The sequence below is a fragment of the Podarcis cretensis genome (genome assembly GCF_951804945.1).
Source record: "Podarcis cretensis genome assembly, chromosome: 18".
In the NCBI taxonomy this organism is placed as follows: domain Eukaryota; kingdom Metazoa; phylum Chordata; class Lepidosauria; order Squamata; family Lacertidae; genus Podarcis; species Podarcis cretensis.
The window spans coordinates 2459201-2471322 of NC_137188.1; the positions used below are offsets into that span (position 1 = coordinate 2459201).

At 47.5% G+C, this 12122-nt stretch overlaps 1 protein-coding gene and 1 long non-coding RNA gene across 5 annotated transcripts in view; one reads left to right on the forward strand and one right to left on the reverse strand.

Annotated features, from left to right (window-relative positions):
• NCAN (neurocan) overlaps window positions 1-12122 on the forward strand; it is a 250113-nt gene that overhangs the window by 16644 nt on the left and 221347 nt on the right. The gene's annotated exons all lie outside the window — the stretch shown is intronic.
• Window positions 1-12122, reverse strand: part of LOC307207278 — a 60336-nt gene that overhangs the window by 3659 nt on the left and 44555 nt on the right. The window lies entirely within an intron of this gene.

Sequence of the window (12122 nt, forward strand, 5' to 3'; positions counted from 1 at the left end):
AACCCGAATATTGCTACAAAAGTTGGGTGCCTGCTCCTCTCTCTGCAGAGCGATGGCAAGAGCCCAGGGGGTTCCAGACACTCACCCAGGGTCTGTCTTCCTTTGCAGAATTGAGACACGGCAGAGACTGTTGTAGCTTTACGAAATGGTTTATTTGCCTATTTGCACCTTCAGTCTACATGGAGGGAGTCCAGATCCTGATTATTTGGGATGTGGAGGGAGAAATACAAGCTGCAGCGGAATTCCTGGACTAGCCTACGCAAAAGGACCTGGCCACGCTAGGGCCACTTAGGAACAATAGAGGGCCACTGATGATAACTGTCCTCCCTCCTTGCCCTGAGACTGGAGGTTTGGAAGGCTGCAGGATAACTGGGTGTGAAGTGGCAGGAAAAGAGAGGGGTTTTAGGCAAGGTGTGCTGGGAAGAAGAAAGGGAGAGAAGGATGGGATCCATCTTGGGCAGGCTGGCTGAAGGCTGGCTGGGAGAGATGCCTTGGAGTCCAGGGCTGCACAAGCCCCTCTTGAAACGACCGTGCTGTAAGATCGGGACTCCCTCCAGGCAGACTGAAGGTGTAAATAGGGGAATAAACCATATTTCTTAAAGCTATGATGGTCTCTGCTGTGTCTCAATTGCCCAAAGGACCACAGACCCTGGGTGAGTGCCTGGAACCCCCTGGAGTTTTTCAGAGACTTTTGCAGCTGTCTTCTTTCTATTACAGATTGCATCACTACTTGTCTACATTAAAGGTGAATCAGAGTTGGAAGGGACCCTGATGGTCATCTAGTCCAACCCCCTGCTTCAAAAGAAACAACTATATGCAGAGAATTCCCTCCTCTCTGCTCCTGGCAGACTCACAGACACAGGCTCTCTTCTCCCGAGACAGGGCCTGATCCGGCTTTCCTTCTGTTTGCCGGTGGATCTTCCTCCTTGCTCCTCCCCCTCCCTCGCTTGACCCCGTCCCGAAGGCGGCCGCCTTGCTCCAGACATCATTTGCATTTCTCCAGCAGGTGGACACCCCATCTGCTCCCAGGCGCTGATGTCAATTAGCTCTCTCCCGCCTCCCCCCCTCAGACGTGCATCCAAAGGACACAGGACCCGGGCGGCAAGGATTCAGGGCGTGTGGGCCCTGCGCATCTCCCCCGACACACAGCCCATTTATGCCAAGGAGGAAGAGAGATGTCTGTCGTCTCGACATGCTGCTGCCCCCAAGGGGCTCTTCGTCGCCTGGGGGAGTGGGGCAGGCAGACGCAATAACCGTAGCCAAGGGGGGAGATCCTGCACAGACAGCAAGGGCTGGGGCTCAATTAGCGGCTCCCAAACTTTTTCGGCCCACTGCCCCCTTAGTTCCATAAGCACATTCCCAGCGCCCCCTACCCTGTTAAAACAGGCCATCCAAGTGCCCCCATTTTACGGGGACAGTACAGGATTTACAGAAGCCATCCCAGTTTCTGATTTGATCCCAGAATGTCCCACTTTTCCTTAGGACGTCCCTATTTTCGTCAGAGAAATGTTGGAGAAATGCTGGAGTTATGCGACCCCCGAGTCAAGGAGATAAGTAACTAGACAACCTTTAGAAGACATCTGAAGGCAGCCCTGGACAGGGAAGTTTTAAAAAATGCTTTATTATGTTTTTATATATGTTGGAAGCCACACAGAGTGGCTGGGGTGACCCAGTTAGATGGGAAGGGTATAAATAATAACATTGTTGTTGTGGTTGTTGTTATGGAAAAGGACCTCCCTATTTTAGGGTTGCCATTTTTCAAAAAGAGTTATTTTTAAGGACATTTGCCAAATTCTACACTTCCGACACGGGTTGCCATACATCGGGAATCTCCTGGACATTTCAGCAATTTCTGCTTGGACTCTGTTTCTGGCAGCCGAATCCCGGCTATGTCCAGGAAATTCCGGGCAAAGGGCAAACCTACGGCCTATTTTCAACAGATAAATGTTGGAATGAAGGGTATGTAAAAAGTATTTATTCAGGGGGGTGGCTGTCCCATGGAAGAGAGAGCAAGCTTGTTTTCTTCTGCTCTGGAGGGTAGGACTCAAACCCATGGCTTCTAGTTAAAAGAAAGGAAGTTCCGACTAAACACCAGGAAGAGCTTTCTGACAGTAAGAGCTGTTGACAGTGGAAGGGTCTTCCTTGGGAGACTGTGGACTCTCCTTCCTTGAAAGTTTTCGAAGCAGAGGTTGGACGGCCATCTCTCATGAATGCTTTAACTGACATTCCTGCATTACAGGGGCTTAGTCCAGGGACTCAGCTATGCAGTTGCAAATAAATTTTAAGCGTGTTATAAAGTGAAATATACAAATGTGACACTAGATGGCAACAGTGAGCTATGGCAAATTCAATATATTTTTCAATTAATTTTTTTAAAAAAGCATTTTCACAGTGTTTTTTAAATATGTGTGTAGATTCCACCTAGATGGCTCCCAGGCTCCTCCCAACTCTACAATTCTATGATTCTAACTCTTTCCCCCAGACTGCTTCTCCTTCTGGGCACTCTTCCAAGGGCTGCAGGCTGGTAGTGGGCGGGGCCAGAACAAAAGTGGGTGGAGCTGCAGGCTGGTAGTGGGCGGGGCCAGAACAAAAGTGGGTGGAGCTGCAGGCTGGTAGTGGGCGGGGCCAGAACAAAAGTGGGTGGAGCAACAGCTGCAGGTTTTAGATTTCCTGCAGGAGTTCCTGCACACTCACTCAGAGACTAACCAGGATTATTGCAAGGGTACCTTAATGAACAGCTCCACTTCCCTGAGTTTCACCAAGAAATTATAAGACAGTTTCCTGTGTTTCTTAATGCTTTTCTAAGAGATGCGTGTCAGAGAGGGATGGCGAGTGTCTCTGGATCTCTAAGGGAGACGTGAAGAGGCAATGGGGCAATGGGATGGGGGCACCAGAAGTGTAAATGATTTTCAGACTTTGAGAAGCTGGGCTCACTGGATCAAGTCTGGGTGAATTAATCATAGAGTTGTAGGGACCCCAGGGGTCATCTAGCCCAACCCCCTGCAATGTAGGAATCTTTGGCCCAACATGGAGCTCAAACCCACGACCCTAAGATCAAGAGTGCCATGCTCTACCACCTGAGCTAGCCAGTTAAAACAGTTTCAACTGGATTCTGAGCAAATGTGCAATGGATTTTTCTCTTCAAAATTCATTGCGTGATTAACTTCCTTAGTGGTTCATGCAAGCAGTTGTTCTGAATTTTGTTTTTTATAGGGTAGCGGGCACTGGGGATGAGCTTATGGAACTGAGGGGGCAGGGATCCCCCCAAAATCAGGGGACGACAGGGGCCGGCTGTATTTGAAGTTGTACATTGGAAGAATCAACACATCACATCACGCAGCACATTATTGAACTGTGGAACTCCCAGAAGGGATGGCACCAACTTGGATGGCCTTAAAAGAGGACTGGATAAATTCATGAAGGAGGAAAAGGCTGTCAGTGGCTTTCTGGAATAGGGGTTTCTGGGGAGAGAGTTGCTCTTGTGTTCGATTCCCTTTGGGGCATCTGGTGGGCTGCTGTGAGACCAGGATGCTGGATTTGACGGGTCCTGGGCCTGATCCAGTAGCAAGGCTCTTCTTAGGTTCCTATGGAACCCCCAGGTCCAGAGGCAGTCTATCTGGAGCCCTGGGTTCATAGCCACTATGGGAACAGGATGAGTCCTAGGCCTGATCCTTATGCTCTCATGTTGCACACTGGTTAGAAACAGTAGTTTACATTACTAAAAGAAACGAATATTGCTGCTGATGGCAATCCAGCATTTTTTCTTTTTCCGATACGGGTCAACTTGCACCCCTTTCCCCCCCAAAGCACGCACACAACTATTAAGTTAACTTTATTCGTTTTACAGCCCTGGAGAGGACAGTTTGAATAATTCATGCCTGGCGGTGGCGAGGGGAGGGGAGGGTGGAGTTACCTCTGACCTTGAACGCTGGGGTCCTTTTTATCGTGCCCCATCTCCCCCCACCCCACAGTCCGCGTGCCCATTCACAACAGCTGGGGTGTCTAGCCGCAAGTTGACAGTTCAATGCAGTCTTTGTCTAACCCGGCCATTAACCGAGACGAGTTCTTAAAATGCAGAGAAGTTACAATATAATATTTATGGACTCTACGCCAGCTCCTCTGCTCCACCCCCCCCCCCCATGCACACATGCTCAGTGCATGTCTGGGCTTTGGCAAGCGCTACCTCCTGGCCTGAAAATTTAGAAGCAGGAGAAGTAAAAGCAAACGAGGACGGCCATCCCAAGGCTGCAAAAGCCTTGTTATTACAGCAGAAAATCTCCAAAATAGCAAAACAGGTAATAGAAGCAAGCACAACCTAGCATGCCCTCCAACCTTTCTCCAGTGAAAATAGGGAAGAGCCCTATTAAATATTTTCCAGGACAACAATGTGCACGCACTCTTTAGGGAAGTTCTTAATTTTGAAATTTTATTCTTTTTTTCGTGTGTTCTGTTGGGAGCCGCCCAGAGTGGCTTGGGAAAACCAGCCAGATGTGGGCGGGGTATAAATAAAATATTATAATAATAATAATAATAATAATAATAATAATAATAACAACATGACAAGGAACTCATAACTCACTTACTCTCACCAGCTAGAAGTATGGTAACTGGACACTGGAAGAACCTATCAGGACCAGTGGTACAAAAATGTAGGGGAAACTGCCCTGCTAGAGAAGTTAGCCAACAAACTTAAACTAGCACAGGGACAAGCAAAGGCGGTGTAGCTCTCCTTTTTCATATATACGGCACAACAGGACAAAACAGCACACAACTCAATATGGCTAACCTGACCCTCCCACCCACAGGCAAACAAGCCGCACAGCAACTAACTGAACACAACCCACCAAACTCTGGAGCTTCCAATCTCTCGCAAGGCCAATGAAGACAAATAAATATAGAAATATGTGATGCAGACACAAATCCCCACCCTAACTCTATGCAGTAGAATGAAAGAACAATGCTCCCATTCCCCCCCTTTCCCCCTTTCTTTCCCCCCAACTGTACGACGTCCATTACATTAATATCTCAACTAGGGCCAGGGCCTTTTCAGTACTGGCCCCGACTTGGTGGAACGCTCTGTCACAAGAGACCAGGGCCCTGTGGGACTTGACATCTTTCCGCAGGGCCTGTAAGACAGAGCTGTTCCGCCTGGCCTTTGGTTTGGACTCAGTCTGACCCTTATGTTTTCCTCCCCTTAGGGTTTTGATCTATGGGCTAATTTTAAAATGAAGCTGCATTTTAAATTGCATTTTATTCTGCATTTTAAATTGGTTTCCCCCCTATTATGTTTTTACTGGAATTTTACTGCTGTTAGCCGCTCTGAGCCTGGCTCTGGCCAGGGAGGGTGGGGCATAAATTGTTGTTGTTGTTGTTGTACTGAACATTAACAAACTGCGAAAAACTGTGAAAAAGACTCTGGAGAGCTCAGCCTGTTAGGGAGTGGTGCTGACAACGCCAAGGTTGCAGCTTTGGTCCCCGTCTGGGACAGCTGCCTATTCCTGCACTGCAGGGGGTTGGGCTGGATGACCCTCAGGGTCCCTGCCAACTCCACAATTCCAGGCTACTATGAATCAAAAGTGGAGATGCTATATGTACATTTCCTTGTTTATTTTGTAACCCAAGACAATCTTCAATGAAAACTTCAAGCAAGACTATTGAGGGGATGGAGCGACTTGCCTGTGAGGAAAGGTTGCAGCTTTTGGGAATTTTGCTTTAGAGAAAACGTGAGAAGGAGGGGACGCAGCGGCAGAAGTTCCTCTAACGATGCATGGCCTGGAGAAAGTGGGAAAGAAATGTTTTTCTTCCTCTCTTGTCATTCTAGAACTCACGGGCATCCTGTGCTCACGTGAAGGACTTATTGGAAAATGATTTTTTCACGCAGCGCATGCAGGAGGCCGTGATGGTCCCAACCTGGATGGATTTAAAAGAGTGTCGGACACAGAGGAGAAGGCTATTGGCCGGGATGGAGGCAGCGGTGCTTCTGAATACCAGAGGCCGGAAACTGCAGTTTCCCACTGAGGCATCTGGCTGGTGAGAACAGGTGGATGGACTAAACAGGCCACTGGCTTGATTCAGCAGGCAATTCTGAGGTTCCTGTTTTGTAGAATCATAGCATTGTGGAGTTGGAAGGGACCCCAAGGGCCATCTAGACCAACCCCCTACAATGCAGGAATCTCAGCTAAAGCATCCAGGACAGATGGTCACCCAGCTTCTGCTTAAAAACCTCCAAGGAAGGAGAGTCCACGACCTTCCAAGGGAGACTGCTCCACTGCTGGACAGTTCCCACTGCTAGAAGTTCTTCCTGGTGTGTAGTCGGAATCTCCTTTCTTGTAACTGGAAGCCATGGGTTCGAGTCTTACCCTCCAGAGCAGGAGAAAACAAGCTTGCTCCCTCTTCCATGTGGCAGCCCTTGAGATATTTGAAGATGGCTCTCCTATCTCCTCTCCATCTCCAACCCTCTGGAGAGAGAAGGAAACTCAGAAGGGTTCACTGCTGGGGAACCCGGACAGAAAAGTGGGTGGGGGGGGGGGGAGAGAACGGGGCAGCGCAAGTGGAGGAGGATGCAGCTAGCCGACTGAGCTATGCCCTGAAGTGCTGCACATGCTGCAACATGCGGCTGCAGTGGCAACTGGATCCTGCTTTAATGTCCTCCTCAGCCTACATAACATAACTGCAATCAAAAAGCCTTCTTTTTGTGAGCAGTTTTTTTGTCGTATAATGTTTTATTAATTTTTTCAAATGTTTTCACAATAACCTTCAAATCAAATAATTACATTATTTCGCAAGCTGACTTCCCACTCTCACTTCCACAAACCTTTTCTACTGCATTATATCTTTATCTATTACAAAAAATAATAATTCCCGTTACAATTATTTTGTCATTTTCCTTCCACTGCCTGTATCTCAAATCTTGCCCACTGAAATATTTTTTGTAAACAGTTTTGACAACCGCCACCAAGCAGTATATATATATATATTACAATTGTAAAAATCCCCCTCAAAACTGTTTACAAAAAAAGATAAAGCAATAAAAGAAAAACTAGCAACCAACTAAAACTTTAGAAAAGTTTGAATAACGACAGACTAAAGACAGATTAGAACTCGCACCAACTTTCTGAACCTCTGGACGGGCTTATCTAAACAAGAATGCTGTGGGTCTTGATGTGCACGAGCCATAATAATAATAATAATAATAATAATATTAATAATAATATATTATTTATACCCCGCGCATCTGGCTGGGCTTCCCCAGCCACTCTGGGCGGCTTCCACCAAAATATTAAAATGCAATAATGCACCAAACATTAAAAGCTTCCCTAAACAGGGCTGCCTTCAGGTGTCTTCTAAAAGTCTGGTAGTAGTTGTTCTCTTGGACATCTGGTGGGATCTGCGCTGCCTCCCCGGCCAGAAGCCGCCCTGCTTCTGTATCCCAGTTGCTCTTGCGCTCGATCCAGGCATCTGATCAGCCGCGGTGAGAACAGGACGCTGGACCAGGGAGGCCGGTGCCAGACGCGCAGTCTTCGGCGCAGGAGGGGATTTCCATGCGGAGACACAATGATCTCATTCTCTGGGGCCTCGAGGTGGGTCTTGCTCCTTTCCCAGACAGACACAATAGCCGCCTCCTCCACCCACCACGGCCCTGGCCATCTCCCCACATTGTCCGCCGGCTTTCCCACACACGCTCCCTCTCCCGCACGCTCAAATCCTTTGCGCCCTTGGGGAGGGATAATGGGTACATTAATGCTTTCCACGGCGGAGACGTTTTTGTCCTGGAGAAAAAAGGAAATTTGTGCATGGATTTGTTAGGCGAGGGAGCAGTTGAGGGTGGGGGGGGAGAGAAGCCCATTCCTCTTTTCCATCCATAACCCAGAGAGAGAGAGAGAGAACTCAGGATTTAGCCCCAAATAGCTATAAATATTCAAGGCGGACAGAGAGAAGAAGAGAGATCTCAGCTCTCAGTACAATTGTCCCTTTTAGAAATTGGCATCGCTCAGCCCAAACAACTTCGTGCATGCTTGGGGGCTGGGGTTATTATTATTATTATTATTATTATTATTATTATTAGCCAAACATAGAACTATAGAGTTGAAAGAGACCCCAAGAGTCATCTAATCCAGCTCTCTGTAAATCTGCTTGTTTGTTTATTACATTTATAAACCTCCTTTCATCCTAAGATCTTAGGGCAGTCCACAGAATAAAATACAGGATAAAAACATGGGAAAAAAATAAAATAAAAACATGAAAATAAGTAAAAAACAAACATCCTCCTTAAATTGTGGTGCCCAGAACTGGATGCAGGACTCCATACGTGGTCTGAGCAAGGCAGAATAGAGGGGGAATCCTCCCCCTACAGAGCCACCATTTCTGCTTGGAAGCCTCTCCAGGGACCCCCAAAGAATTTCACTGGAGTTTCATGCCAAAATCATACCGACCTCCCTAATTCAGAGTTAGACCATTAGTCCACCTAGCTGGCCCTCAGCCCTGAATGCGAAACCAGGTGTGCTGGAAGGCTGATGCCAATAGGAAGCTCAGGACTGGCTGTGCTCCACTGAGCTCAGGGCTGCCTGCGCTGACTGGCAGCAGCTGCCCAAGGCTTCAAGCAGGGGACTCTCCCAGTCCTTTGCTGGAAATGCTCTCAGGGACTGGACCCGCATGTGAAACAAGAGCTCTGCCATGAAGCTGCGGCTCTCTTTCCCAGGACAGGACCACATGCCTGGCATTTGGTGTTAGACTGCACCTGAACACGGAAGCTCTACTTAACTCTCAGCAATGGATGCCTCCACTCATCCTCTGAGAAGCAATCCCTATTGATGGTATCAAACAAATCCTGGAAATGTAAACATAATGAGGGAACATAGTCACCCAGAGTGGCTGGGGCAACCCAGTCAGATGGGTGGGATATAAATAAAATAACAAGAACAACATGAACAATTGTACTCTGCCCATGTGGGCTGCCCCAGATCTCATAATATGAAAAAAATCATAATCAGATGAAATCGTGAGCAGGTTTTGAAATATGAGCAGCAGCAGAAGGTTGATAATATAGGAAATAAAAGATGTCATGGATGTTTTAGCTGAGGTTCCTGCACTGCAGAGGGTTGGACTAGATGACCCTCGGGGTCCCTTCTGACTCTACGATTCTATAATTCTGTGTCTTAGGTGAAATGTTTATTAGAATGCAATGTGTAAATGGGATGGGAAAGGCGGGAAGTCAAAGTTTAAAGAGAAATGTGGAATAAATTTGGAATCTGGAGTATATATGTAAAGATTTCAAAGTTTAATTTAAAAAATGGACTCAAGAAGTAATCCCTTTCCTTTGGAAAGCCCAGCTCAGGCTTCCCAGTGCATCTTACAGTGAATAAGCAAAAGTGTAGAACTCAGAGCAGAAAATTGGGCAGCAGCCCTGCTAGCGAGGGGAGGCTGAGCGGTCAGAACGGAGGAAGGGGCTTCAGGGACCAGGGATGCCAAGTGAGAAAGGGGGAATTTGAGGAAGGCAAGAGGAGCCTTCAGATATTGAGGCTGGAGCTGCAGAAACAGCAGTCCTAAGAGGACCAGGCTTCAGGGGCTGGGGGAGAGAGAAGGGGGAGGCAAAGCTATGGGGACCTGGAAGATGAGGACCACAAACCTGCACTGGGTGCACAAATTGTGTTAGTGAGGCCATTGCTGCACCAGGTCCATATCTACATCTCAGCCATCAGGAAGATGCCCCTTTCCTCATCTGTTTGTGGGGAGATTAGACGGAGGGGGCTGCCTATTCCATGAGCAGCCATTCTTCATTGGCTTGCGGGGCAACTGGGCAACATTGAGTCAATGCAAGATTTCTGGAGAAAGCAGATGGGTAAATTCTTCTCCCTCTCTCACAGCAACATTTGAACCCACTGATATTTTCATTTCACTTTTACCTATACTGCCTTTCTATATGACTACAGTATATGCAAGGCAGTTTACAGCAACAAAGTACATGCGCCTTATAATGACCCCTGACCATTAGGTCCAGTCGTGGCCGACTCTGGGGTTGCGGCGCTCATCTCGCTTTACTGGCCGAGGGAGCTGGCATACAGCTTCCGGGTCATGTGGCCAGCATGACTAAGCCACTTCTGGTGAACCAGAGCAGCGCATGGAAACGCCGTTTACCTTCCCCCCGGAGCGGTACCTATTTATCTACTCGCACTTTGACGTGCTTTCAAACTGCTAGGTTGGCAGGAGCTGGGACTGAGCAACAGGAGCTCACCCCGTTGCGGGGATTCAAACCACCGACCTTCCGATCGGCAACCCCCAGGCTCTGTGGTTTAACCCACAGCGCCACCCGCATCCCTGCGCCTTATAATAATCTGATCCAATTCTGAAAGAAGAAGAAGAAGAGTTTGGATTTGATATCCCGCTTTATCACTCCCCTTCAGGAGTCTCAAAGCGTCTAACATTCTCCTTTCCCTTCCTCCCCACAACAAACACTCTGTGAGGTGAGTGGGGCTGAGAGACTTCAGAGAAGTGTGACTGGTCCAAGGTCACCCAGCAGCTGCATGTGGAGGAGTGGAGACGCGAACCCGGTTCCCCAGATTACGAGACTACCGTTCTTAACCACTACACCACACTGGCTCTTATTACACTGAAAGTTGTAATAAGACAACTTTAAAATGGAACCACTTATATCAAATAACATAATATTAAATAATCTATTAAAATATAATAGCGCACACTAAAATTAACTCTCAAAACATCAGAAAATAAAAAATTAAACAGAAATTCACTCTTAACAATTACAATAAATAACTACTAAACTATGATCAATAAAAATCAAGTCACAGAAAATACCACAATGTGTACAAAACCATGTAAAAGGATCAAACTGAGAAACAAAGACACAACTTTTAAATTTGTTTTTATATCCAAAGAAGCTGATTGCTGAAGGATCCATGACAAGATGAAAGAAAGGACTTTCCCACACAGCGCAGAGCTGAACTGTGGGACTCCTTGCCACAAGATGTAGGGGCCACCAACCTGGATGGCTTTAAAAGAGGATCAGGCAGATTTTGGAAGGAGGCCACAGATGGCTACTAGCCACACAGGCCATGCTCTCCCTCTGCTGATGGGGGTGGCAAATGCCTCAGGATTCCAGTTTTTGGGGGATTCTCCCTTGGCTTTGCCATCTGCTTCCTAGGTAAATATCTGGGCTCCCCAACCTTTCTCTGGGAAAGCTTGCATTCCAGTATTGAATCAGAGCCAATGTCAGTGTGCAGAAAAGCCCATTGCCGCTTGCTGCAATTCAGGGCTAAATTGTGGGTTTTCCTGGGGAAAGAGGCAGAAGAAAAAGGAAACATTGCGAGAATATTATATGCCCCAAAATGACGGGAAGATGCAGAACCCACGACAGAGGCGTGGCAGTTGAAAATGATGGAGTACGTTGAACTAGCAAGTTTAACCAGTAAAACTAGAGAACAAGATGAGAGAGCCTTCAAGGAGGATTGGAAAAGGTTTATAGATTTTTTTTAAAAAAACAAACTATTGGAAAATTTATAAATAAAAGTTAATTTTTTAAAAGGGAAATATTGCTTGGACACAGACCTGTCCCTAAAAAGGCAGCGAAAAAGGAAGGGTGGAAGAGCCCTTTCTTGCTGCGTTTGGCCAGTGGGAGAACACGATCCCTTCTTTCATGGAGGTCAAATAGTTTACGGCATGATCAGCTGCCCTGCAGTGTTGGCAGAAAGGCTGCCCTTTGCAACGCGGTTCCAGGGCCAATAAAGAGAGTCTGTTTAAATGATGGGAGTCTGTAAAGCCAGCGGGGGAGTCCATTTGGCTGGAAACCAAATGGAAGGACATCAGCAGAGCCGGCTGAACTAGACTGACGAGGACCTATCTAGTCGCAGAGTGACAGAATTGCAGCCCTGGGAGGGGACCCCAAGGGTCATCTAGTCCAGCCCCCTGCAATGCAGGAATCTCAGGAGAAGAATCCCCGGAAGGGGCCGCCCAGCCTCCGATTAAGCCTCTGATTCCTAAATTGCAGGGGGTTGAACTAGACAACGCTTAGGATCCCTGTCTATTATCCTCCAAGCATTTTAACCCTTGCTGGATCCAGGGCACCAGTAATGCGAAGGGACGTGGGCATCACGCAGACTAAGCTCACA